This window comes from Bos taurus, chromosome 11, assembly GCF_002263795.3.
Source record: "Bos taurus isolate L1 Dominette 01449 registration number 42190680 breed Hereford chromosome 11, ARS-UCD2.0, whole genome shotgun sequence".
Lineage (NCBI taxonomy): Eukaryota > Metazoa > Chordata > Mammalia > Artiodactyla > Bovidae > Bos > Bos taurus.
The window spans coordinates 18,306,248-18,332,494 of record NC_037338.1 but is presented as its reverse complement, the minus strand read 5'-3'; the positions used below and the strand labels follow the sequence as shown (position 1 = coordinate 18,332,494).

The 26,247-nt window shown below is 39.0% G+C and overlaps 1 long non-coding RNA gene across 1 annotated transcript in view; it reads right to left on the bottom strand.

Annotated features, from left to right (window-relative positions):
• Positions 1-1,514: 1,514 nt before the first annotated feature.
• LOC112448869 (uncharacterized) overlaps positions 1,515-26,247 on the bottom strand; it is a 40,406-nt gene continuing 15,673 nt past the window's right edge. Inside the window, exons 2-4 of the long non-coding RNA XR_009496330.1 lie at positions 22,465-22,545; positions 2,494-2,533; positions 1,515-1,848 (exon numbers count right to left, since the gene is read on the bottom strand). This is a non-coding gene — a long non-coding RNA (uncharacterized lncRNA). The remainder of the gene's footprint in view (positions 1,849-2,493; positions 2,534-22,464; positions 22,546-26,247) is intronic.

Genomic DNA, 26,247 nt, shown 5'->3' with positions numbered 1-26,247 from the left:
AGAGACTACATATGTGAGGCTTCCAAGAAAATTGTAAGGAAAAGAAAAAAAAACTTTTTATTTTGGGCTTTTTATATGTCAGTGTAAGCCATCTAAAACAGAGAATTAATACTCAGCTACTGTATATCCTAACCTTCCTTGCTGGCTCAGTGGTAAAGAATCCTCCCGCTAATGCAGGAGACACGAGTTCGATCCCTAGGTCAGGGAAGATCCCCTGGAGAAGGAAATGGCAACCCTTTCCAGTATTCTTGCCAGGAAATCCCATGGACAGAGGAGTCTGGCAGGCTACCGTGGTGGGGTTGCCAAGAACACAAGTACCATATATCCTACTTCTTCATTCCAAGTTCTTCCCAAAATATGCAAAAAAAAAATGGCTTTATCTGATTTTACTCTTAGTGCCCAATGTTTTTTCTACATCATAAAAGCTGATCAGAAGCTCACTAAGAAAGCAGCTTTTGGTAGTCTCAGACTTACTTTAGCTTTTTGGACACACACAGGTTGAAAGTGAAAGGATGCAAGAAAAAAGTACTGTATGCAAATGATAGCCAAAAGAATAGAAATGGCTATTCTTAGATTAAAAACATCTGCTGCTGCTGCTGCTAAGTCGCTTCAGTCGTGTCCGACTCTGTGCGACCCAGAGACGGTAACCCACCAGGCTCCCCTGTTCCTGGGATTCTCAAGGCAATCACACTGGAGTGGGTTCCATTTCCTTCTCCAATGCATGAAAGTGAAAAGTGAAAGTGAAGTCGCTCAGTCATGTCTGACCCTCAGCGACCCCATGGACTGCAGCCTTCCAGGCACCTCCGTATCAGGCCAAAATTTCAGTTAAAATCAGTCAAAAAAGGACAAAATTGGATCTAGTGAAGAGAAGTTAATTCATCTAGAGGATATAACAGTATTGATTATATGTGCACCCAAACATGTACACACACAAGAGGTAACTAATATGTGAAGTAATGAATGTGTAAACTAACCTTCTTGCTGCAATTATTTTGAACTATATACATATATAAATATCATTATACTAAACACCTTGCATTTAAACAATGTCATATGTCAATTATATCTCTGTAAAGCTGGTGACCTGGCTCAGTGGTAAAAAAAAAATTTGCCTGCCAATGCAGGAGACTGATTGGAGAAGGAAATGGTCACCTACTCCAGTATTCTTGCCTGGGAAATCCCATGGACAGAGAGGAGCCTGATGGGCTACAGTCCATGGAGTTGCAAAAGAACTGGACACAACTTAGCAACTAGACAACAACAACAGCAAAGCTGGAAGAAGATATAAATAAATGAATAAGTATTTAAATACAGCATACTTTGCTTTGTTTTTTCTAATAGAAGCAATTCAGGAAGCGTAAGAAGCAAATGTTGGTGTTCAACTTTCTGTTAACACAAAAGGATGACATGATTATTTTTTAATTAAAATTTTTTGCTATATATTTTTATTGCAACTTCAAAAAAGGAGGCCTAAATATTTGCAAAACTAATTATTAGAGAACAAGAGTAACATCCTAAGAGAAGCAACATTTTTTAATTATAAGACTTTGTGTTTTAGAACAATTTCAGATTCACTGCCAAATTGAAGTGAAAAGTTCAGAGTTCCCATACACTCCCTGTCTGCAACATGCATAAGTTCTCCCACTATCTACGTCTGGCACCAGAGTGGTACGTCCACTGTGTTTTGTTTTTTTCATCCATACATCCCTTGAAAACCTGGCAACCAATGATCTTTTCAATATCTCCATGGTGTTTCCTTTTCCAGAACATCATATAGTTGAAATTGTATAGCATGCAGCCTTTTCAGATTGATTCCTTTCACTTGGTAATATGCATTTCATTTTTCTCCTGTGTCAAAAATAAAAAAGAAAGAAAATTAGAGTTGGGTAGTAGTTAAGGCAGTAAAATCAAATTTTACTTAAAAACAATAGTAATGGGGGAAAGAGACATTAGTATAAAACTGGCCTCAGTTCTGAATTCACTATGGACAAATGGAGATTTACAGCAACAGAATGAGGTAAGCGATCTTTTCTGTTCTGTGTCTTCTCCTTCACTCTCTTGTATACATATATAACTTCGGTTAAAGGATTTTCACATTCTATGAAGTAAGGCTTCCTAAATGGAAATTTTAGATTCAACCTAGTTTTTTAACGTTGCTGTTGTCTTGTATAACTTTGGGTGAGGTTTTCAACTTCAAATTAATTATGATTTTTAGACAGATGGTAGACTGTACCCCAAATACTTAACATACTCAATGTTGAATCATGTTTTATTATAAATATGCAAAGAAAATATAAGTAATTCATGTAATTAAATGATACTGATTTTAATAATACTAATAATAGTGATAATTAAAATTAATTATATGTTTTCTTTGGAAGAATACACATAATAAATTTCTATAAGATTGCTTCATTTACTTGTAATAGAAACAGCTATTAAAATTTGTAGATATATGATTAGCTAAGATGTGTCACTTTATGGATAATTTACCTCCAGGTATTTTTTCTGATATTTGTATTTCAAACAGCATCTGCAAGGGAAAAAGTGATGCTTTACTGTCATTTTATAATAAACAGTAGAGGATGATGAATAGGAGCTTCTTCACTAAATAATGAAAGAGTTAGGACTCTCTGATGGAGAAATAGAAAATGCAAAACAAGTGGTTATAAATGTGTACTTAGAGAATTTTCAGAAAGAAAATAAGTGTAGATGATGGCTGAAGTGAATAACTTATGCTGATCAATCACAAGTTAAGACATGTTTAAATATTCTTAGGAGAAACACAGATCATTAAGGATGCCAAGTTGCAAACGCCGAGCCATGCCCCTCTTACAGTGGGCTCAGTGAAATAAAGTGTAAATAGTGCCCTCTGGATTGGTGTGATGCTATGGTCCTTCAGCATTCTGTGTGTGACGTGTTGAATTTAGAGCATTGTTGATAATATAACGTGTATAGATGTAAGAATTTCCCCTAAAGAAGGCCAGGGGAAATCTCTGGAACCATATCTTCCCGGCATCAGGGAGTTCCTTCTTACTTTCCTGGCTAAAAGCTCAAGTGTTTAATTAATGACTAACTACCTGCCTGCATTTAGGGTTAAGGCTCTATTTATTATCTAAGAAATCTGATGAGATCCTACCATATATTGTAAGAAATTCCCTGAGATGTTAAAAATGGAAGACAATAGTTCAGTGTATCTGAAAAAATATTGGAAAGTTTTCCCAAGCATTTGTTTTCTTTCCCATCATATTGATAGATATATCTGCAACAAACAAATTCTTCGTGCAAGTGCAGTGGTGGCTATCACCTAGAGCAGACTGAGGATTTCAAAATTTAATTATATGTCTGGTGTTCAGTTGATTTGACAACAAATAGAGCAAGCAGCTTACATGAGTGAAATTGTGTATGCCCCTTCTATTCAATGAAAGAGCTGAATAAGTTTTCCATTTAATAAAATTTTAGTTTTGATTATGTAAATTTTAAGGATATTGTTTATATATGTTATTCTTAAGGTCTTCTCTTACTTTGGAATTAAAGAAGAATGACTTAGCTAGACTGTTTAAACTTCTAATTAAAAAAAAAGCCTTAAAGAATATTTAATTCATGATGATGTAGTTTTATGCTTTAGTCAGTGAAAAAGATTGATGTATAATTACCTTTATAATAATGAGACAGGTATCTTCAGAGTGGAAGATAACTTTGCTGCTGCTAAGTCACCTCAGTTGTGTCCAACTCTTTGCAATCCTATGAAATATAGCCCACCAGGCTCCTCTGTCCACAGGATTCTCCCTGCAAGAATACTGGAGTGGATTGCCATGCCCTCCTCCAGGGATCTTCCCCACCCAGGGATTGAACCCACATCTCTTATGTCTCCTGAATTGGCAGGGGGCTTCTTTACCACTGAGCCACCTAGGAAGCCCCTTAGTCATTATCTAGATCTGTGCTGTGCAGTACTGTAGTCACTACCACCTGTGATCATCAAGCATTTGAAATGTGACTAACTTGAATGGAAACATGCGGTAAGTGTGAAATACACATTAAAGATTGTTGTGAAGGAATATGTGAACTCTCTCAATAACAATTTCATATTGATTTTATATTGACCTGGTAATATTTTAGATACATTGGGTTAAATAAATTATATTAAAATTGGTTTTATTTGTCCCTTTTTCATTGTGGGCTCTAGACAATTTAAAGTTACATGCATGACTCACATGACATTCCTATTAAAGATCATTGCTCTAGATCAACCTTCTCATATCAAGTTTAGAAAACTAACAACTAATTGACTAGAACCCCTAATTTCCAGTTCAGTGATATTCCCATTGTGCTGCCTTTGTACAGGATTCTACAGGTTTAATAAACATTATTTCATTTGGTTTTTGTAGCAATCTACTGAGAAATATGGATTAGGAATTATATCCAATTTACAGCCCATGGGGTCACAAAGAGTTGGACATGACTGAGCGACTAACACTTTCCCTTTCACTTTACAGAGTAGGCACAGAAGCTTAAGTGATTTGGAGAGTGTAACATGTTAATAAATGGGAAACATGGCTCTGGAACTCCCAGATCATGTAGTTTATTACCACTGGTCATTCTGAAAGCAGGGGTTACTGTAGGTGGGACAACCAGTTTTATTATTTTTTCAACCTGGCATAGGTAAGAAATTAGTAAAGGAACATCCAGCAATACTTTAATAGTCTCTTATATTTTAAAAGTCACTATCAGTCATTTTGGTTACATTATAAAATCTAGGAAACATGTAAAATTACACTCTATCCATGTTTCAATAAACTAATTGATAAAACTCCCAAAATATGTTTGAGCATATTGGTAAAAAGTGAATTCTTTGATTAAAATTCGGAATGTCTTGGCTGTCTTTAAAAGAGCTTATCTGTTAATATTCAGTTCAGTTCAGTTGCTCAGTCGTATCTGACTCTGCAACACCATGGACTGCAGCTCGCCAGGCCTCCCCATCCATCGCCAACTCCCGGAGGTCACTCAAACTCATGTCCATTGAGTCAGTGATGCCATCCAACCATCTCATCCTCTGTCTCATCTGTTAATATTGTACTAGCATAATTATTTGATAAATTGCCTACAATGGAGTGACAGTCGTCCTTCATGCGCATTCTAGTTTGACACCCTCCCCACTACTCCCGGTTGTATGAGAATTGTTCTGCTTCATCATCTACCTGATCCTATAGGTGTTTGTGTTTGTGGTCTGCATTTTTAATGCTCTCAAAAGTCTGCACTTTTAATACTCTCTAACTTTAGTTAACTCCCAGTGCCTATCCATCTGTGCTGTGCTTAGTCGTTCAGTCGTATATGACTCTTTGTGACTCCATGGACTGTATGTAGCCCACCAGGCTCCTCTGTCCCTGGGGATTCTCCAGGCAAGAATACTGGAGTGGGCTGCCATACCATCCTCCAAGGGATCTTCCCAACTCAGGGATTGGACCTTGGTCTCCCACATTGCGGGTGAATTCTTTACCAGCTGACCTACCAGGGAAGCCAGCCTATCCATCTATGACCCCTCAATTATGTAACTGGTTTGAAAGGCTCATAATAGAAAGCTATTCAACAGCTAGTTAGATGATACTATCACTTTTTTCCTTCATAATACTTATGACCTAATGTGCTCTGTCCAGATTAAGATTTATTATCTTTATGTGTTATTGAAAGTCACTCAGTCATCTCCAACTCTTTACAACCCCATGGACTGTACAGTCTATGGAATTCCCAAGGCCAGAATACTGCAGTGGGTAGCCTTTCCCTTCTCCAGGGGATCTTCTCAACCCAGGGATCAAACCTAGTCTCTTGTATTGCAGGCAGACTAAAGATTTACTGAGCATGGCCCTGCTCATCAGAACAAGACCCAGTTTCTCCCTCAGACAGTCTTTCCCATCAGGAAGCTTCCATAAGCCTCTTATCCTTCTCCATCAGAGGGCAGACAGACTGAAAACCACAATCACAGAAAACTAACCAATCAGATCACATGGACTACAGTCTTGTCTAACTCAATGAAACCATGATGGGTCATGGTGGAGAGTTCTGACAAAATGTGGTACACTGGAGAAGAAATGGCAAACCACTTCAGTATTCTTGCCTTGAGAACCCCATAAACAGTATGAAAAGGCAAAAAGATAGGACACTGAACAATGAACACTCCAGGTTAGTAGTTGCCCAATATGCTACTGGAGATCAGTGGAGAACTAACTCCAGAAAGAATGAAGACACAGAGCCAAAGCAAGAACAACACCCAGCTGTGAATGTGACTGGTGATGGAAGTAAAGTCTGATGCTGTAAAGAGCAATATTGCATAGGAACTTGGAATGTTAGGTCCATGAATCAGGGCAAATTGGAAGTGGTCAAACAGGAGATATTAAGAGTGAACGTTGACATTGTAGGAAGCAGCGAACTAAAATGGACTGGGATGGGTGAATTTAACTCAGATGACCATTATATCTACTACTGTGGGAAAGAATCCCTTAGAAGAAATGGAGTAGCCATCATAGTCAACAAGAGTCTGAAATTCAGTACTTAGATGCAATCTCAAAATGACAGAATGCTCTCTGTTTGTTTCCAAGGCAAACCATTCAATATCACAGTAATCCAAGTCTATGCCCAACCAGTAATGCTGAAGAAATTGAAGTTGAACAGTTTTATGAAGACCCACAAGCCCTTCTAGAACTAAGATCCAAAAAGATGTCCTTTTCATAATAGGGGACTGGAATGCAAAAGTAGGAAGTCCAGAAATACCTGGAGTAACAGGCAAATTTGGCCTTGGAGTATAGAATGAAGCAGGACAAAGGCTAATGAGTTTTGCCAAGAGAACACACTGGTCATAGCAAACACACTATTCCAACAACACAAGATAAGACTCTACACATGGACATCACCAGATGGTAAATACCAAAATCAGATTGATTATATTCTTTGCAGGCAAGGATGGAGAAGCTCTATACAGTCAGGAAAAACAAGACCGGGAGCTGACTGTGGCTCAGATCATAAACTCCTTATTGCCAATTTGAGACTTAAATTTAAGAAAGTGGGGAAAACCACTAGACCATTCAGGTATGACCTAAATCAAATCCCTTATGATTATTCAGTGGAAGCCACAAACAGATTCAGGGATTAGATCTGATAGACAGAGAGTGCCTGAAGAAATATGCATGGAGGTTCATGATATTGTTCAGAAGGGAGTGATCAAGGCCATCCCCAAGAAAAAGAAATGCAAAAAGGAAAAATAGCTATCTGGGGAGGCCTTACAAATAGCTGAGAAAAGAAGAGAAGATAGAGGCAAAGTAAAAAAGGAAAGATATACCCATGTGAATGCAGAGTTCCAAAGAATAGCAAGGAGAGATTAAGAAAGCCTTCCTCAGTGATCAATGCCAAGCCTTCCTCAGTGATAAATGCCAAGAAATAGAGGAAAACAATAGTATGGGAAAAACTAGAGATCTCTTCAAGAAAATTAGAGACACCAAGGGAACATTTCAAGCAAAGAGAGGTGCAATATAGGAGAGAAAGGTTTAGACTTAACAGAAGCAGAAGATATTAAGAAGAGGTGGCAAGAATACACAGAAGAGCTGTACAAAAAAGAGCTTCACAACCCAGATAATCATGATGGTGTGATCACTCACCTAGAGCCAGACATGCTAGAATGTGAAGTCAAGTGGGCCTTAGGAAGCATCACTATGAACAAAGCTAGTAGAGCTGATGGGATTCCAGTTGAGCTATTTCAAATCCTGGAAGATGATGCTGTGAAAGTGCTGCACTCAATATGCCAGCAAATTTGGAAAACTCAGCAGTGGCCACAGGACTGGAAAAGGTCAGTTTTCATTCCAATCCCAAAGAAAGGCAATGCCAAAGAATGCTCAAACTACTGCACAATTGCACTCATCTCACATGCTAGTAAAGTAATGCTCAAAATTCTCCAAGCCAGTCTTCAGCAATATGTGAACCGGGAACTTCCAGATGTTCAAGCTGGTTTTAGAAAAGGCAGAGGAACCAGAGATCAAATTGCCAGCATCCGCTGGATAATGGAAAAAGCAAGAGAGTTCCAGAAAAACATCTATTTCTGCTTTATTGACTATGCCAAAGCCTTTGACTGTGTAGATCACAATAACCTGCAGAAAATTCTGAAAGAGATGGGAATACCAGACCACCTGACCTGCCTCCTGATCAATCTGTATGCAGGTCAGGAAGCAACAGTTAGAACTGGACATGGAACAACAGACTGGTTCCATATTGGGAAAGGAGTACGTCAAGGCTGTATATTGTCACCTTGCTTATTTAACTTATATGCAGAGTACATCATGAGAAATGCTGGGCTGGATGAAGTACAAGGTAGAATCGAGATTGCCGGGAGAAATATCAATAACCTTAAATATGCAGATGACACCACATTTATGGCCCAAAGTGAAGAATAACCAAAGAGCCTTTTGATGAAAGTGAAAGAGGAGAGTGAAAAAGTTGGCTTAAAGCTCAACATTCAGAAAACTAAGATCATGGCATCTGGTCCTATGACTTCATGGCAAATAGATGGGGAAACAATGGAGACAGTGATAGACTTTATTTTGGGGGCTCCAAAATACTGCAGATGAGTACTGCAGCCATGAAGTTAAAAGATGCTTGCTCGTTGGGAGAAAAGTTATGACCAACCTAGACAGCATATTAAAAAGCAGAGACATTACTTTAGCACAAACGTGCTTCTAGTCAAAGCTTTGGTTTCTAGTAGTCATGTATGGATGTGAAAGATGGACTATAAGAAAGCTGAGTGCTTAAGAATTGATGCTTTTGAACTGTGGTGTTGGAGAAGACTCTTGAGAGTCCCTTGGACTACAAGGCGATCCAACCAGTCCATCCTAAAGGAAGTTAGTCCTGAATATTCATTGGAAGGACTGATGGTGAAGCTGAAACTCCAGTACTCTGGCCACCTGATGTGAAGAACTGACTCATTTGAAAAGAACCTGATGCTGGGAAAGATTGAAGGCCAGAGGAGACAGGGATGACAGAGAAATAGATGGTTGGCTGGCATCACCAACTAGACAGACATGCGTTTGAGTAAGCTCCAGGAGTTGGTGATGGACAGGGAAGCTTGGTGTACTGCAGTCCATGGGGTCACAAAGAGTTGGATTCGACTGAGTGACTGTACTGATACATTATTCAATGTGTTCAGTTCAGTTCAGTTCAGTTCAGGCGCTCAGTCATGTCCGACTCTTTGTGACCCCATGGACTGCAGCTTGCCAGCTTGCCTGTCCATCACCAACTCCCAGAGCCTTCTCAAACTCATGTCCATTGTGTCAGTGATGCCATCCAACCATCTCATCATCTGTCATCCCCTTCTCCTCCCACTTTCAGTCTTTCCCAGCACCACAGTCTTTTCCAATAAGTCACTTCTTTGCGTCAGCTGTCCAGAGTATTGGAGTTTCAGCTTCAGCATCAGTCTTTCAAATGAATATTTGAAAGGACTGATTTCTTTTAAGATGGACTGGTTGAATCTCCTTGCAGTCCAATGGACTCTCAATAGTCTTCTCCAACACCACAGTTCAAAAGCATCAATTCTTCCATGCTCAGCTTTCTTTATAGTCCAACTCTCACATCCATACTTGACTACTGGAAAAACCATAGCCTTGACTTGATGGGCCTTTGTGCTAAAGTAATGTCTCTGCTTTTTAATATGGTGTTGAATGTGTTATTCTTACATTATTATGCTGATTAATGCTATGCATTCTCTTCCGCTGATGCTATGTTTTTAATCTATTTCATTCTATTGAATAATATATAGCTCCCTACTGGCCGTTTTATAACTATGATGTATATTAGCTTGTCTTCCAAGGTTCCACATGAATAGTCCTCCACCTACTGTTCTTCCTTTTCTTCTCCTTATACTCAGACACAAAGATTTGACTCTGATCAGATAAGTTTCCTTCCTGTGACTGCTAACTGAGTGGTGGTATACTGCTGTGGTTTCCGAATACCAATCGGTGCCCTTCTCACTAAGTGCGAATGTCTTATTCAAATGCCGACGGGTTTCTCTGTTGTCATTTCAGATTTACTGCATCAAAATCATCAAGGGTGGAATTATGTCTACTGCATAGCATAATGCTTACCAGTTACCCTAAAACCAAGACATCAGTATATTTGAATCTTGGCTTCTATATTTCTTAGTTGTGTTCTGGGTAAATCACTTAGCTTTTGGTAACCCAGATTCTAATCTGTAATCTGCAGTGGTAGTGCCTACTTAAACTGTTGTTAAGTAGATTAAATGAGATAGCATTTGGAAAGGGTTTGTAACAGTTTCAGGAATAGTAAGCACTACCTAAGTGTGTTAACTAGATGAGTCAGAAGTTTCTCCACATGGTTTTGGGACAAATAAGGTTTAGAAACCAATGTGATGAAACAAAGTAGGCATTGAAATGCATGGCCCTTTTCTCATTGAAGATCTGTTCCCTTCCTATCTCTTGTTACTCTCAACAGAAGTAGTACCATCCCCAGGGATGCTTTGGCAAGGATGTGGAGATGCTGAGCAGTCACATGATTGGACAACTGTCACACTCTGAGCTGTCACATTGTCACATTCTTCAATGTGAGGACAATCTTGCACAGTGAAGGACTGTCCCCAATCCTCACCGTATTTGCATAGCCACTGGCAATTCATGTCAATGAAAAGCCTGTTTCTAATTATTTGATACCAGAATTTAACTCTGACATAGAAGAAATGAGGTGTTTTTTGTACTGTTCTAAACAAACACTCGGAGAAGGCAATGGCACCCCATTCCAGTACTCTTGCCTGGAAAATCCCATGGATGGAGGAACCTGATAGGCTGCAGTCCATGGGGTCGCTGAGAGTCGGACACGACTGAGTGACTTCACTTTCACTTTTCACTTTCGTGCATTGGAGAAGGAAATGGCAACCCACTCCAGTGTTCTTGCCTGGAGAATCCCAGGGACGGGGAGCCTGGTGGGCTGCCATCTATGGGGTCGCACAGAGTCGGACACAACTGAAGTGACTTAGCAGCAGCAGCAAACAAACACTAAATTTTTATATAAGTATAACCCACAATATAAACCAAGGGAAGATTTGTTTTCCTTTGGAATTTGACCAAGAGTTGGTCACCACTTTGGAAAACCACACTTCAAACAGCCATGTCTCTCTTGATTTTCAAGTCATTATCACATTTGTAGTTGTCATATTTAGGACCAGCATCTGATTCTCACATGTTGTGTGCATGTACTTGATTTATATTTTGAAATATGTGAAAGTGAAAGTGTTAGTCTCTTAGTTGTGTCTGATTCTTTGCAACCCCATGGATTCTCACTTGCCAGACTCCTCTGTATTGTATTATTATATGTATTGGTATAATTTATCATTTATTAATTTTTATTTAAGGACAATGAGGGCTATCATACAATATTTCTTATAGAAGAAATGGAGGCATGATGTCTGAAAGCCTTGAGACTCAAAACTCAGATCCTGAAGGAATTTCTTAATCAATCTTGCTTTGTACTAAATAATATTCATTCTTTCAGAATTCACATAAGGGTTATACTAAATTAATACATGCTTATTTCACGCTATTTGAGAATGTTTTATTAAGACCCTTTTAATGGGAATGTGTGTTCTGTCTCACCCAGTAGATTTTACTTTCTTCAAGGATGGAATATGTTGCTTTGATTCCTTTTGTATCTTTTCACAGCAGGCATTCAATAAGTGGTGTTGACAGCCTGATTTGAGTTTAAAGAGAAGCAGGAAAATTCAGAGATTAGAGTCAGAAGTTTAAAATAAATTGGAAAAAAGTGCCTGAGAAATATTAGTTCACCAGGAGAAAACCACCAACGGTAAAGGAAGCAGAAATGAGAATGTCTTTAGGACAATGTTGGGGGTGGGTATGATGTTGAGGTAACCAGACAATTCAGCTGTTAAAAATATATGCAGGTGTACTCTGTCTTAGGAAAACCCAGTACAAACATTGAACATTAAAAAAGGACAAATGACTTAGAGGATTTTGTTGGGGGCAGGGGAGAGGGAGACCATCAATTTCACAAGAATTGTGATTGGGCATATGCTCTATGTTGACAACTTTGCATTAGCAAGTATAGATTCTTTTTACCAGCTTTAAGTAAATCCACTTATAATGGACTTAGCTACATTCAAAGTAGAGTCTCGTTTACAAAACATTATTTTAGTCAAGCTTTTTGGTAGCACATGATTCCAAAAGTTAAATGGACCATGATGTTGAATAAAGCTAGGTAATGATTTTATTGTGGACCTGATAATCAGGAAATATCAAATTTACCATGGTAAACCGACAGCATCATAAACTTTGTGATTTCATCTCGAAGAGGTATTTAGGCAAACACACAGACCAAAAGAGAATAAACACCCTATAGATGATTTCAATTGAAAGCAGAGGAGGAGCTAAGGCACAAATTGAGATAGAATGTTTACTCTGGTGATAGACAATGAATGCATGTAAAAAGAATCTGACTACACCAATGAAGATGGTAAAGAGTTGCATGTAAGTGCAGTAGTTTTGATACCAAGGACTCTGCTTATTTCCTTACATCATCATTAAATTAGAAACCCTTCAAATGTCCTATAGATCACACACATACAGACATATAGACATACGTAGGTATATTTAAAATACACTGATATAGCCATTATTATTTTTAAAATGAAGCAGGAAGAAATTGTAGAAAATAGTTAACTTTCGAATTCTCCAGGCAAGAATACTGGAGTGGGTTGCCATTTCCTTCTCCAGAGGTTCTTCCTGACCCAGGGATCAAACCTGGGTCTGCTGCATAGCAGGCGAATTCTTTACCATCTGAGCCACCAGGGAAGCCTTTCAGTTCCATGCTGCTGCCACTGCTAAGTCGCTTCAGTTGTGTCCGACTCTGTGTGACCCCATAGCTGGCAGCCCACCAGGCTTCCCCGTCCCTGAGATTCTCAAGGCAAGAACACTGGAGTGGGTTGCCATTTCCTTCTCCAATGCATGAAAGTGAAAAGTGAAAGTGAAGTCACTCAGTCGTGTCCGACTCAGCGACCCTATGGACTGCAGCCCACCAGGCTCCTCCATCCATGGGATTGTCCAGGCAAGAGTACTGGAGTGGGGTGCCATTGCCTTGAGTTCCATATGACTTCCTAAATACATGATTTACTTTTCCTACCAGCCCAAATCTCACTGAAACATATAGAAAAGAAAATTAGATAAAAAGAAATTTAGAAACTTGGCAGGAACCTTCAAAAAACAAAAATGGGGATGCATTTTTTTAAAGAAGAAATGAAACACATGATATCAGTGAAAGTGGCTCAGTCATGTCTGACTCTCTGTGACCCCAAGGACTACACAGTCCATGGAATTCTCCAGGGATTGAACCCAGGTCTCCCACATTGCAGGTGGATTCTTTACCAGCTGAGCCACAAGGGAAGCCCAAGAATACTGGAGTGGGTAGCCTATCCCTTTGCCAGTGGATCTTCCTGACCCAGATATTGAACTGGGGTCTCCTGCATTGCAGACAGATTCTTTACCAACTGAGCTCTCAGGGAAGCTCAACTGATGATGAAATACAAGATTTCTAAAAAGTGCTACTGGAGAAAGATAAGTGCTCCTCAAACTACTTTTTTTCCCCTAGAGGTAGTAAGTTTTAGAAAAGGAGGTTATATGAGGTTTGCTTGGTAATTAATTAAAAAGCTGTGACATAGTCATGCCAATTGTATTAATCAGGTTCTTAACCGTAAGCAAGAAATGCCTGCTCTGGGTAAAGCAGATAAGGGCACAAGTGGCTCACAGAGCTGCAGGAAGGCTGGAGAATTAAACTATGTCTGGACTGCCAAGAGCAACAACAAAATCCAAGCCACAGAAATGTCTTCTTATGAAATTTCTGTCCCTTCATTCAGGTGGCAACACAATGGTTTGCCACTGAGCCTATTCTGTTCCAGGACACTCAAGCATAGACACAAGCTTTTGCTTTTGGAGCTTCAGCTCTGGATGTATTTTGAATGGCAGAGCCTAGGTCAGATAACTAGAAAAGCAGATCATGAGCATCTCAGATTGTACCCTTTGCCTCCTTAAGACTCACTGGATGGAAACTTCTAACATAGAAAGGGGTTCTGATGCTGGGTAAGCAAAACAAATGACATTGTCCATTGGTTAATCTTTCCCAAATTTTCCTAATTTTGCCTCAGGGTGGGGTGAGGGCATGAATAAGGCACTCTAATTTACATATTCTCATAAGAGATTTCAAGAGTTATGGAGATGGTATGGAGAAAGTTTCCAATAACTTATGTTTACCATGAAGAAAGGGAGCCTACCCTTCCTAGGTGAACAAAATATTCTCATGCACTTATAAAATGCTAAACCAGCCACAAGTGCTGCCTTGTGCCCTATTGTATAACCTTTGGAGGTCAAACTCCTAAATAAGAACATTTTTTCACTGCCAGGGTTGTTTAGTGTTTCTTATATGCAAAAGCAGAGACATTACTTTGCCAACAAAGGTTCGTCTAGTCAAGGCTATGGTTTTTCCTGTGGTCATGTATGGATGTGAGAGTTGGACTGTGAAGAAGGCTGAGCACTGAAGAATTGATGCTTTTGAACTGTGGTGTTGGAGAAGACTCTTGAGAGTCCCTTGGACTGCAAGGAGATCCAACCAGTCCATTCTGAAGGAGATCAGCCCTGGGATTTCTTTGGAAGGAATGATGCTGAAGCTGAAACTCCAGTACTTTGGCCACCTCATGCGAAGAGTTGACTCATTGGAAAAGACTGATGCTGGGAGGGATTGGGGGCAGGAGGAGAAGGGGACGACAGAGGATGAGATGGCTGGATGGCATCACTGACTTGATGGACGTGAGTCTGAGTGAACTCCGGGAGTTGGTGACGGACAGGGAGGCCTGGCGTTCTGCAATTCATGGGGTCGCAAAGGGTTGGACACGACTGAGCAACTGATCTGATCTGGTCTGATCTGATATGCTATTCTAAACATTAGAGCATTCAATAAGAGTTACCAGGCATGTAAGGGAACCAAAGAGAAATAAATTAGGAAACAAAATTAAGAAATAACTATATACAAAAAATTCAACATAGGAAAAGAAGAAAACTTTAACATACTAGTTTTTAGTGTTCTCTGTGAGAGAATAAAATAACAGACCTCAGTTAAAAAGAAAATTTGAAGTCTTGGGAGTTAAAAAAAAACATGAAAATGAAATTAAAATGTAAACTTAGAGGAGTCAGGAGAAATGATACAGCTGAAACTAAATCACATGATGAGTTGAACTGGAAGCTTCATCCAAGGGATTCAACTTTGTTAAGTAAATTGATAAATGAAATTGCATATATTGAAAATGTATGATATAATGGTTTGCTTGTTGTTGTTCAGTTGCAAGTCATGTCCAAATCTTTTCTGACCCACATGGACTGTAGCTCACCAGTACCCTCTGTCCATGGGATTTCCCAGACAAGAATACCGGAATGGGTTGCTATTTCCTTCTCCAGGGGCTCTTTCTGATCCAGGGATCAAACCCATGTCTTCTGCATTGGCAGGTGTATTCTTTACCACTGAGCTATCAGGGTTTGATATGCATATACAACTGTATATATGTGTAGAATTATTATCAAAATCTAGATAATTAACATATAACCATCACCTCACATAGCTAAATTTTTTTTGGGGGGTGTGTTTGTGTGTATACGAGTACTTAATATTTATTGTCAGCAAATTTCAAGTATACAACACCACGTTATTAACTATAGTTACCATGCTCACTACAAACAAAGCTAGTGGAGGTGATGGAATTCCAGTTGAGATATTTCAAATCCTAAAAGATGATGCTGTGAAAGTGTTGCACTCAATATGCCAGCAAATTTGGAAAACTCAGAAGTGGCCACAGGACTGGAAAAAGTCAGTTTTCATTCCAGTCCCAAAGAAAGGCAATGCCAAAGAATGCTCAAACTACCGCACAATTGCACTCATCTCACACGCTAGTAAAGTAATGTTCAAAATTCTCCAAGCCAGGGTTCAATAATACATGAACCATGAACTTCCAGATGTTCAAGCTGGTTTTAGAAAAGGCAGAGGAGCCAGAGATCAAATTACCAACATCCTCTGGATCATAGAAAAAGCAAGAGAGTTCCAGAAAAACATCTACTTCTGTTTTATTGACTATGCCAAAGCCTTTGACTGTGTGGATCACAATAAACTGTGGAAAATTCTGAAAGAGATGGGAATACCAGACCACCTGACCTGCCTCCTGATCAATCTGTATGCGGGTCAAGAAGCAACAGTTAGAACTGGACATGGAACAACAGACTGGTTCCAAATAGGAAAAGGAGTATGCAAAGGCTGTATGTTGTCACCCTGCTTATTAACTTATATGCAGAGTACATCATGAGAAACGCTAGGCTGGATGAAGCACAAGCTGGAATCAAGGTTGCCAGGAGAAATATCAATAACCTCAGATATGCAGATGACACCACCCTTATGGCAGAAAGTGAAGAACTAAAGAGCCTCTGGATGAAAGTGAAAGAGGAGAGTGAAAAAGTTGGCTTAAAGCTCAACATTCAGAAAACTAGGATCATGGCCTCTGGTCCCATCTCTTCATGGCAAATAGATGGGGAAACACTGGAAACAGTGGCTGACTTTATTTTTGGGGGCTCCAAAATCACTGCAGATGGTGATAGCAGCGATGAAATTAAAAGACACTTAGTCCTTGGTAGGAAAGTTTTGACCCAACTAGACAGCATATTCAAAAGAAGAGACATTACTTTGCCAACAAAGGTCTGTCTAGTCAAGGCTATGGTTTTTCCAGTGGTCATGAATGGATGTGAGAGTTGAATTATAAAGAAAGTTTAGCCCTGAAGAATTGATGCATTTGAACTGTGGTGTTGGAGAAGACTCTTGAGAGTCCCTTGGACTGCAAGGAGATCCAACCAGTCCATCCTAAAGGAAATTGGTCTTGAATATTCATTGGAAGGACTGATGTTGAAACTGAAACTGCAATACTTTGGCCACTTGATGTGAAGAACTGACTCATTTGAAAAGATCTTGATGGAAAGATTGAGGGCAGGAGGAGAAGGGAACAACAGAGGATGTGATGGTTGGATGGCATCACCGACTCAATGGACATGGGTTTGGGTAAACTCCAGGAGTTGGTGATGGATAGGGAGGCCTGGCATGCTGCAGTCCAAGGGGTCACAAAGAGTTGGACATGAGCTACTGAACTGAACTGAGCCATGCTGTACATTAGATTCAGAACTTATTCTTACAACTGTGAAATTTGTGCTGTTTGAGCCTCATCACTCCATTTTGGTCTCCCACCTCATGTAATTCTCGTAAAATGTGGTAAAAAAGATGAAAATATATTAAATGTAAGAAAAAAATGGAATAGGATTTGTCCAGGAAGTCTATATCAGTTAGGATTGACCTTAATTGCAAGTAAGAGAATAAAAATAATTGTGACTTTTAAAAAAGTAAGCTTTTATTGGTCATGTAAAAATCCACAGGGAGGCCATCCGGAGATTTGCTCTTCAGAGATGCGGGCTCTCATCCAATCTAGAATGTTGGCCATGATACCCATATTCCAGGCAGTAGGATGGAGGAAGAGACAAAGAAGAGAAGTTCCAAAGAATGAGTGGTATCTGTTTTTAAGACAGTGCCAAAAATTTGCCGTAGAATGCTTCCACTCCTAACCCTGTGGCCAGAACCCCAGAACTTAGTTGCATGTCATGTCTAGCTGCAAGTAAGATTGAGAAATAGAGTTTTCACGCTGCATGGAAAAAAAAGAGAAATTAAATATGCAAAATGTTTGCCTTATGCAAGGAATAGTTGCAGATACTAATTCTCAAAGTTCATAAGAACATGTGTAGAAATAAACATTTTAAGCTTAAGAAATTTCACTAATAGTACCAGAAATGTGATCTTCTGATACAGCAAAGAAAAAAGGAGTTAGAAAAACCTAATCAATTCAGCTAACATAAGAAATAGAAAAAAAAAAAAAAAGGAAAATTAGAAAATAAGCAGAGACAAAAAAGAGAAAGCTCTGTATAATCTTCCATTCAGCTTGATCTGATAATTTTTCTTTTAATAAAATATCAAATTTAATTTGCTAATATTTCATTTTAAATATTTGATTCATATTTAGCATAGATTAGTAAAATGGTATAAAAATGTAGAAACATATTTAGGTACATAGAAATTTAGTGGCGTTCATATATATATTATATATAACACATTTATATATATAAAAGTGGCATTTCATATGGTGTAAGGACAATTTATTATACTTTTAAAGAAAAGGTTAGGTCTTGCCCTCATTTTATATACCAAAAAATTCAGATATATTAAATATAACAATAAAAAATCTAAAAACTATCAGGGGAATAATGAGATTTAAATACTTATTGGTATGCAAGTTTTTTTCCAAACCCAGAAGGCATAAAGTTAAATATAGACAAAATCTACTACATAAAAATTGGAAACTTCTCCATTATGAAAAGTTCCATTATGGGGCATAAAAGTGAAAATTATTTATAAGACCTATAATAGAGGTTTATATAGCAATAAAGTAAAATGTTTTGCAAAATCTCAGCTTAATGAAAAAGTGGCAAAGACTATGAATATGCTATTCAAAAAAGAAATGTGAATGGTTAATAAACATATGAAAACTGCTAATTTTAAAAATACTAGCACTTCATCTTCAATATCTGCAAATCAATCAATGTAATACACCACATTAACAAATTGAAAAATAAAAACCATATGATTATCTCAATAGATGCAGAGAAAACCTTTGACAAAATTCAACATCCATTTATGATAAAACTCTCCAGAAAGCAGGAATAGAAGGAACATACCTCAACATTATAAAAGCCATATATGACAAACCCACAGCAAACATTATCCTCAATGGTGAAAAATTGAAAGCATTTCCCTTAAAGTCAGGAACAAGACAAGGGTGCCCACTCTCACCACTACTATTCAACATAGTTTTGGAAGTTTTGGCCACAGCAGTCAGAGCAGAAAAAGAAATAAAAGGAATCCAAATTGGAAAAGAAGAAGTAAAACTCTTACTGTTTGCAGATGACATGATCCTCTACATAGAAAACCCTAAAGACTCCACCAGAAAGTTACTAGAGCTAATCAATGATTATAGTAAAGTTGCAGGATATAAAATCAACACACAGAAATCCCTTGCATTCCTATACACTAATAATGAGAAAATAGAAAGAGAAATTAAGGAAACAATCCCATTCACCATTGCAATGGAAAGAATAAAATACTTAGGAATATATCTACCTAAAGAAACTAAAGACCTATATATAGAAAACTATAGAAAACTATAAAACACTGGTGAAAGAAATCAAAGAGGACACTAATAGATGGAGAAATATACCGTGTTCATGGATCAGAAGAATCAATATAGTGACAATGAGTATACTACCCAAAGCAATCTATAGATTCAATGCAATCCCTATCAAGCTACCAACGATATATTTCACAGAGCTAGAACAAATACTTTCACAATTTGTATGGAAATACAAAAATCCTCGAATACCCAAAGCGATCTTGAGAAAGAAGAATGGAACTGGAGGAATCAACCTACCTGACTTCAGGCTCTACTACAAAGCCACAGTCATCAAGACAGTATGGTACTGGCACAAAGACAGAAATATAGATCAATGGAACAAAATAGAAAGCCCAGAGATAAATCCATGCACCTACGGACACTTTATCTTTGACAAAGGAGGCAAGAATATACAATGGATTAGAGACAATCTCTTTAACAAGTGGTGCTGGGAAAACTGGTCAACCACTTGTAAAAGAATGAAACTAGAGCACTTTCTAACACCATACACAAAAATAAACTCAAAATGGATTAAAGATTAAACGTAAGACCAGAAACTATAAAACTCCTAGAGGAGAACATAGGCAAACCACTCTCCGACATACAGCACAGCAGGATCCTCTATGACCCACCTCCCAGAATATTGGAAATAAAAGCAAAAATAAACAAATGGGATCTAATTAAAATGAAAAGCTTCTGCACATCAAAGGAAACTATTAGTAAGGTGAAAAGGCAGCCTTCAGAATGGGAGAAAATAATAGCAAATGAAGCAACCGACAAACAACTAATCTCAAAAATACACAAGCAACTCCTGCAGCTCAATTCCAGAAAAATAAATGACCCAATCAAAAAATGGGCCAAAGAACTAAATAGACATTTCTCCAAAGAAGACATACAGATGGCTAACAAACACATGAAAAGATGCTCAACATCACCCATTATCAGAGAAATGCAAATCAAAACCACAGTGAGGTACCATTTCACGCCAGTCAGAATGGCTGTGATCCAAAAGTCTATAAGCAATAAATGCTGGAGAGGATGTGGGGAGAAAAGGGAACCCTCTTACACTGTTGGTGGGAATGCAAACTACTACAGCCACTATGGAGAACAGTGTGGAGATTCCTTAAAAAACTGGAAATAGAACTGCCTATGACCCAGCAATCCCACTGTCAGTCATACACACTGAGGAAACCAGAATTGAAAGAGACACGTGTACTCCAATGTTCATCGCAGCACTGTTTATAATAGCCAGGACATGGAAGCAACTTAGATGTCCATCAGCAGATGAATGGATAAGAAAGCTGTGGTACATATACACAATGGAGTATTACTCAACCATTAAAAAGAATACATTTGGATCAGTTCTAATGAGGTGGATTAAACTGGAGCCTATTATACAGAGTGAAGAAAGCCAGAAAGGAAAACACCAATACAGTATACTAATGCATATATATGGAATTTAGAAAGATGGTAACAATAACCCTGTATGTGAGACAGCAAAAGAGACACAGATGTATAGAACAGTCTTTTGGACTCTGTGGGAGAGGGAGGCGGGGATGATTTGGGAGAATGGCATTGAAATATGTATAATATATAAGAAATGAATCCCGGTCCAGGTTCGATGCAGGATACAGGATGCTTGGGGCTGGTGCACTGGGATGACCCAGAGGGATGGTATGGGGAGGGAGGTGGGAGGGGGGTTCAGGATTGGGAACACGTGTACATCCATGGCAGATTCATGTTGATGCATGGCAAAGCCAATACAGTATTGTAAAGTAATTAGCCTCTAACTAAAATAAGTAAATTTAAATTAAAAATAAATAAGTAAATAAAAATATAAGCACTTCGAATGAAGCCAACAATGCAGTATCACTTTTACAAGTATCCATCAGATAATTGCAAATGATAAAAATCAATAATATCGAGGGTTTTTGAAAATTTAGCAAAAAGGCACATTCATAAAATGCATCTAGTACATGTCAATGAAAGTAACAAAATTAAAAATGCTGGCTAGAAACAACATAATAGGCCCAATATGGAATCTCTAAGGTTAAGGCGCACATTTCCAAACCCAGACTTAATTATGGTTTTGATCTTTCCCAGAAATGGGATCTTAAGCCAGCCAATCAGTAATTATCTGATCAGCACTAGTTTGGTTATCTGCCTGATCGACCCCTGCAATCCCACAGAGGAAAGTAACCTTGCGGTAATAGCCTAGTTTTTGTCCAGTGCAACTTCCTTATTCCTGCATCCTTCTGCCTAGAAAAGTCTTTGATTTGCTGCTCCTCAGGGCTCCTTTCTATCTGCTACATTGGATGCTGCCTGATCTGAATTGATTTTTCTCAAATAAACTCTTAAATTTTTTTGTATGCCTCAGTTTATCTTCTAATAGTTCTGTTGTCAGAAGAAGGAACTGACGAAGACCCTGACGGTCTCCAGGAGCAATGAGCAACCAGGTGAAAGTACTGATAGAGCCCCTAGAGCTCACTGCCTTCTTGCTGCTTCTGGGAGTCATCCCTCTGGGATCCTACCTCTGCAACTTCTGTGTTAGAAGCTTTCAGACTTTCTCTGAGCTTTTTTTTTTTTTTCTTTCTTTCTTTTTTCCTCAGACCAGATCTGGATACCAGCCAGGGTTAGACTTGAAAAACTTGGACTTCAACGTTGGACTTGAAAAACCAGACTGGGTTCAAGGTTGGACAGGGTTAGACTTGGAAACTGGAGTGGGTCCAGGTAGACTGGGTTTGACTTAGAAACTAGACTGGGTCCAGGTCTAACTTATCCTGAAACCAGACTGGGTCTGGCTTATACTAGACTAGGTCCAGGATGAGGCTACAGGTGAAGAAAATTTTGTTTTAAGGCTGAACAAGATTGTTAACTTTACCAAAGATAGCCTTGAATTACAGGGGCCACAGTGGAGAATGTTTAACCTGGATGAGCTTTTTTATTTAACAGATGTCCTAGAGAAAGAAGAAGCACTCACCACAAAGGGTGGAGGGAAAATTGCTTTTCCTCTATAATTTCAGTTGACCAGGATGAAATCCACTGGGAGTACTCTAGAGGCTAAACACAGGTTCCTGGAAAAATTGAGAGAAGGTGGTAAGGGGTGAGATTCTTACCAAGTCAGAACTGAGAGCTTCGAGGTTTCTATCTGTGGTGCTTGGTCAAGAGAGGAAGGTAGAACTTCATCTTGTCCTTTCCTTCCCAAATTCAGATTGGCAGGCAAAAACAAACAAAAGCAGAAAACAAAACCTGTGAGAATTAGATCATTGAATTTGACTCAGGAATTTGTTTTCAAATACCCATTGGTTGTGGATCCTTTCTCCCTCAAGACAGCTGTTGCCTTCTTTTTTATCTTGCTTTGTGTCCTGAAATGTTGACTGGGTAACCACCACTTTGAGGCCCCCAAAATATGGGCAAACAAAATGCAGGTTGCACTTCATTTGCAGCTAGGGTCCTACTAGTATTGCCAGTTCTCAAGGGAATTCTCTAAGTCTTTATTTCTTTTGGTTCTCTTTGGGAGTGGCTCTGAATTTTTGGGAGGGTGTCCTAGTACCTTTGCACTCTTTGGGGGACATCTCTTGTGTCCATGGGGTTGTTGAATACTGGCAGGAATATTTGCTGTTTGTTCTGATTGAAACTTGACAAAATGAAAGTATATACATATATATATATATATATATATATATATATATATATATATATATGTGTGTGTGTGTGTGTGTGTGTGTGTATGTGTGTGTGTCTCTGTGGTCATAAGTTGGCCAAACCGGAAACTGAAATTTAGAGTCTGACAGGAACTTCTTTTTTAGACCTTATACCCTAAGCTGGGGATTCCCATGTGGCACTCGTAGTAATGAATCTGTCTGCCAGTGCAAGAGATATAAGAGACCCAGGTTCGATCCCTGGGTCAGGAAGATGCCCTGGAGGAGGGCATGGCAACCCACTCCAGTATTCTTGCCTGGAGAATCCCATGGACAGAGGAGCCTGGCAGGCTATAGTCCATAGGATTGCAAAGTCAGACTTGCCTGAGCAACTTAGCACGTGCACCTTAAGTTAAAATGAAACTAAATACCCAGAGGGGAAGAAAACATTCTGAAGCCAATGTGAAAGTATTTACTAAAACATTTCAAGGACGCACAGCTCTAAATCTAGAACATAGGAGTCTTTTGATTTCCATGTTAGTTGAAGATTTTTTCCCTGATCAGTTTACTTCAGTTCAGTTCAGCCACTAGGTTGTGTCCAACTTTTGCAAGCCCATGGACCGCAGCACGCCAGGCCTACCTGTCCATCACCAACTCCTGGAGTTTACTCAAATTCATGTCCACTGAGTGGGCGATGCCATCCAACCATCTCATTCTCTGTCGTCCCCTTCTCCTCCTACCTTCAGTTTTTCCCAGCATCAGGGTCTTTTCAAATGAGTCAGTTCTTCAAATCAGGTGGCCAAGTATTGGAGTTTCAGTTTCAACATCAGTCCTTCCAATCAATAGTCAGGACTGATTTCCTTTAGGATGGACTGGTTGGATCTCCTTGCAGTCCAAGGGAATCTCAAGAGTCTTCTCCAACACCACAGTTCAAAAGCATCAATTCTTCGGCGCTCAACTTTCTTTATAGTCCAACTCTCACATCCATACATGACTACTGGAAAAACCATAGCCTTGACTAGATGGGCCTTTGTTGGCAAAGTAATTTCTCTGCTTTTCAATATGCTATCTAGGTTGGTCATAACTTTCCTTCCAAGGAGTAAGCGTCTTTTAATTTCATGGCTGCAGTCACCATCTGCAGTGATTCTGGAGCCCCCTCAAATAAAGTCTGCCACTTTTTCCATTGTTTCCCCCATATATTTGCCATGAAGTGATGGAACCTGATGCCAAAATCTTAGTTTTCTGAATGTTGTGCTTTAAGCCAACTTTTTCATTCTCCTTTTTCACTTTCATCAAGAGGCTCTTTAGTTCCTCTTCACTTTCTGCCATAAGGGTGGTGTCCTCTGCATATCTGAGGTTATTGATATTTCTTCCAGCAACCTTGATTCCAGCTTGTGCTTCATCCAGCCTAGCATTTCTCATTATGTACTCTGCATATAAGTTAATAAGCAGGGTGACAACATACAGCCTTGTGTATTCCTTTTTCTATTTGGAACAGTCTGCTGTTCCATGTCCAGTTCTAACTGTAGCTTCTTGACCTGCCTACAGATTTCTCAAGAGGCAGGCCAGGTGGTCTGGTATTCCCATCTCTCATTTTTTCCACAGTTTATTGTGATCCACACAGTCAAAGGCTTTGGCATTGTCAATAAAGCTGAAATAGATGTTTTTCTGGAACTCTTGCTTTTGTGATGATCCAGTGGATATTGACAATTTGATCTCTGGTTCCTCTGCCTTTTCTAAAACCAGCTTGAACATCTGGAAGTTCACGCACTGTTGAAGCCTGGCTTGGAGAATTTTGAGCATTACTTTGCGAGCATGTAAGATGAGTACAATTGTGCAATAGTTTGAGCATTCTTTGGCATTGCCTTTCTTTGGGATTCAAATGAAAACTGACCTTTTCCAGTCCTGTGGCCACTGCTGAGTTTTCCAAATTTGCTGGCATATTGAGTGCAACACTTTCACAGCATTATCTTTTAGGATTTGAGATAGCTCAACTGGAATTCCATCACCTCCACTAGCTTTGTTCGTAGTGATGCTTCCTAAGGCCCACTTGACTTCACATTCCAGGATGTCTGGCTCTAGGTGAGTGATCACACCATCATGATTATCTGGGTCATGAAGATCTTTTTTGTACAGTTCTTCTGTTTGTTCTTGCCACTTCTTCTTAATATTTTCTGCTTCTGTTAGGTCCAAACCATTTCTGTCCTTTATTGTGCCCATCTTTGCTTGAAATATTCCCTTGGTATCTCTAATTTTCTTGAAGAGAATTCTAGTTTTTCCCATTCTATTGTTTTCCTCTATTTCTTTTCACTGATCTTTGAGGAAGGCTTTCTTATCCCTCTTTGCTATTCTTTATAATCTGCATTCAAATGGGTATATCTTTCCTTTTCTACTTTGCTTTTTGCTTCCCTTCTTTTCACAGCTATTTGTAAGGCCTCCTCAGACAGTCATTTTCCCTTCTTGCATTGCCTTCTTGAGGATGGTGTTGATCCCTGTCTTCTATACAGTGTCACGAACCTCTGTCCATAGTTCATCTAGCACTCTGTCTATCAGATCTAGTCCCTTAAATGTATTTCTCACTTCCACTGTATAATCATAAGGGATTTGATATAAGTCCTACATTATTAGTCTAGTAGTTTCCATATTTTCTTCATTGAAGTCTGAATTTGGCAATAAGGAGTTCATGATCTGAGCCACAGTCAGCTCCCAGTCTTGTTTTTCCTGACTGTATAGAGCTTCTCCATATTTGATTGCAAAGAATATAATCAGTCTGATTTTGATATTGACCATCTGGTGATGTCCATGTGTAGAGTCATCTCCTGTGTTGTTGGAAGAGGGTGTTTGCTATGACCAGTGCGTTCTCTTGGCAAAACTCTATTAGCCTTTGCTGTGCTTCATCCTGTACTCCAAGGCCAAATTTGCCTGTTACTCCAGGTGTTTTCGGACTTTCTACTTTTGCAGTTTCCAGTCCCCTATAATGAAAAGGACATATTTTTTGGATGTTAGAGGTCTTGTAGGTCTTCATAGAACCATTCAACTTCAGCTTCTTCATCATTACTGGCCAGGGCATAGACTTGGATTATTGCCATATTGAATGGTTTGCCTTGGAAATGAACAGAGATCATTCTGTCATTTCTGAGACTGCATCAAAGTACTGCATTTTGGACTCTTTTGTTGACTATGATGGCTACTCCATTTCTTCTAAGGGATTCTCGCCCACAGTAGTAAATATAATAGTCAGTTCAGTTCAGTCAGTTA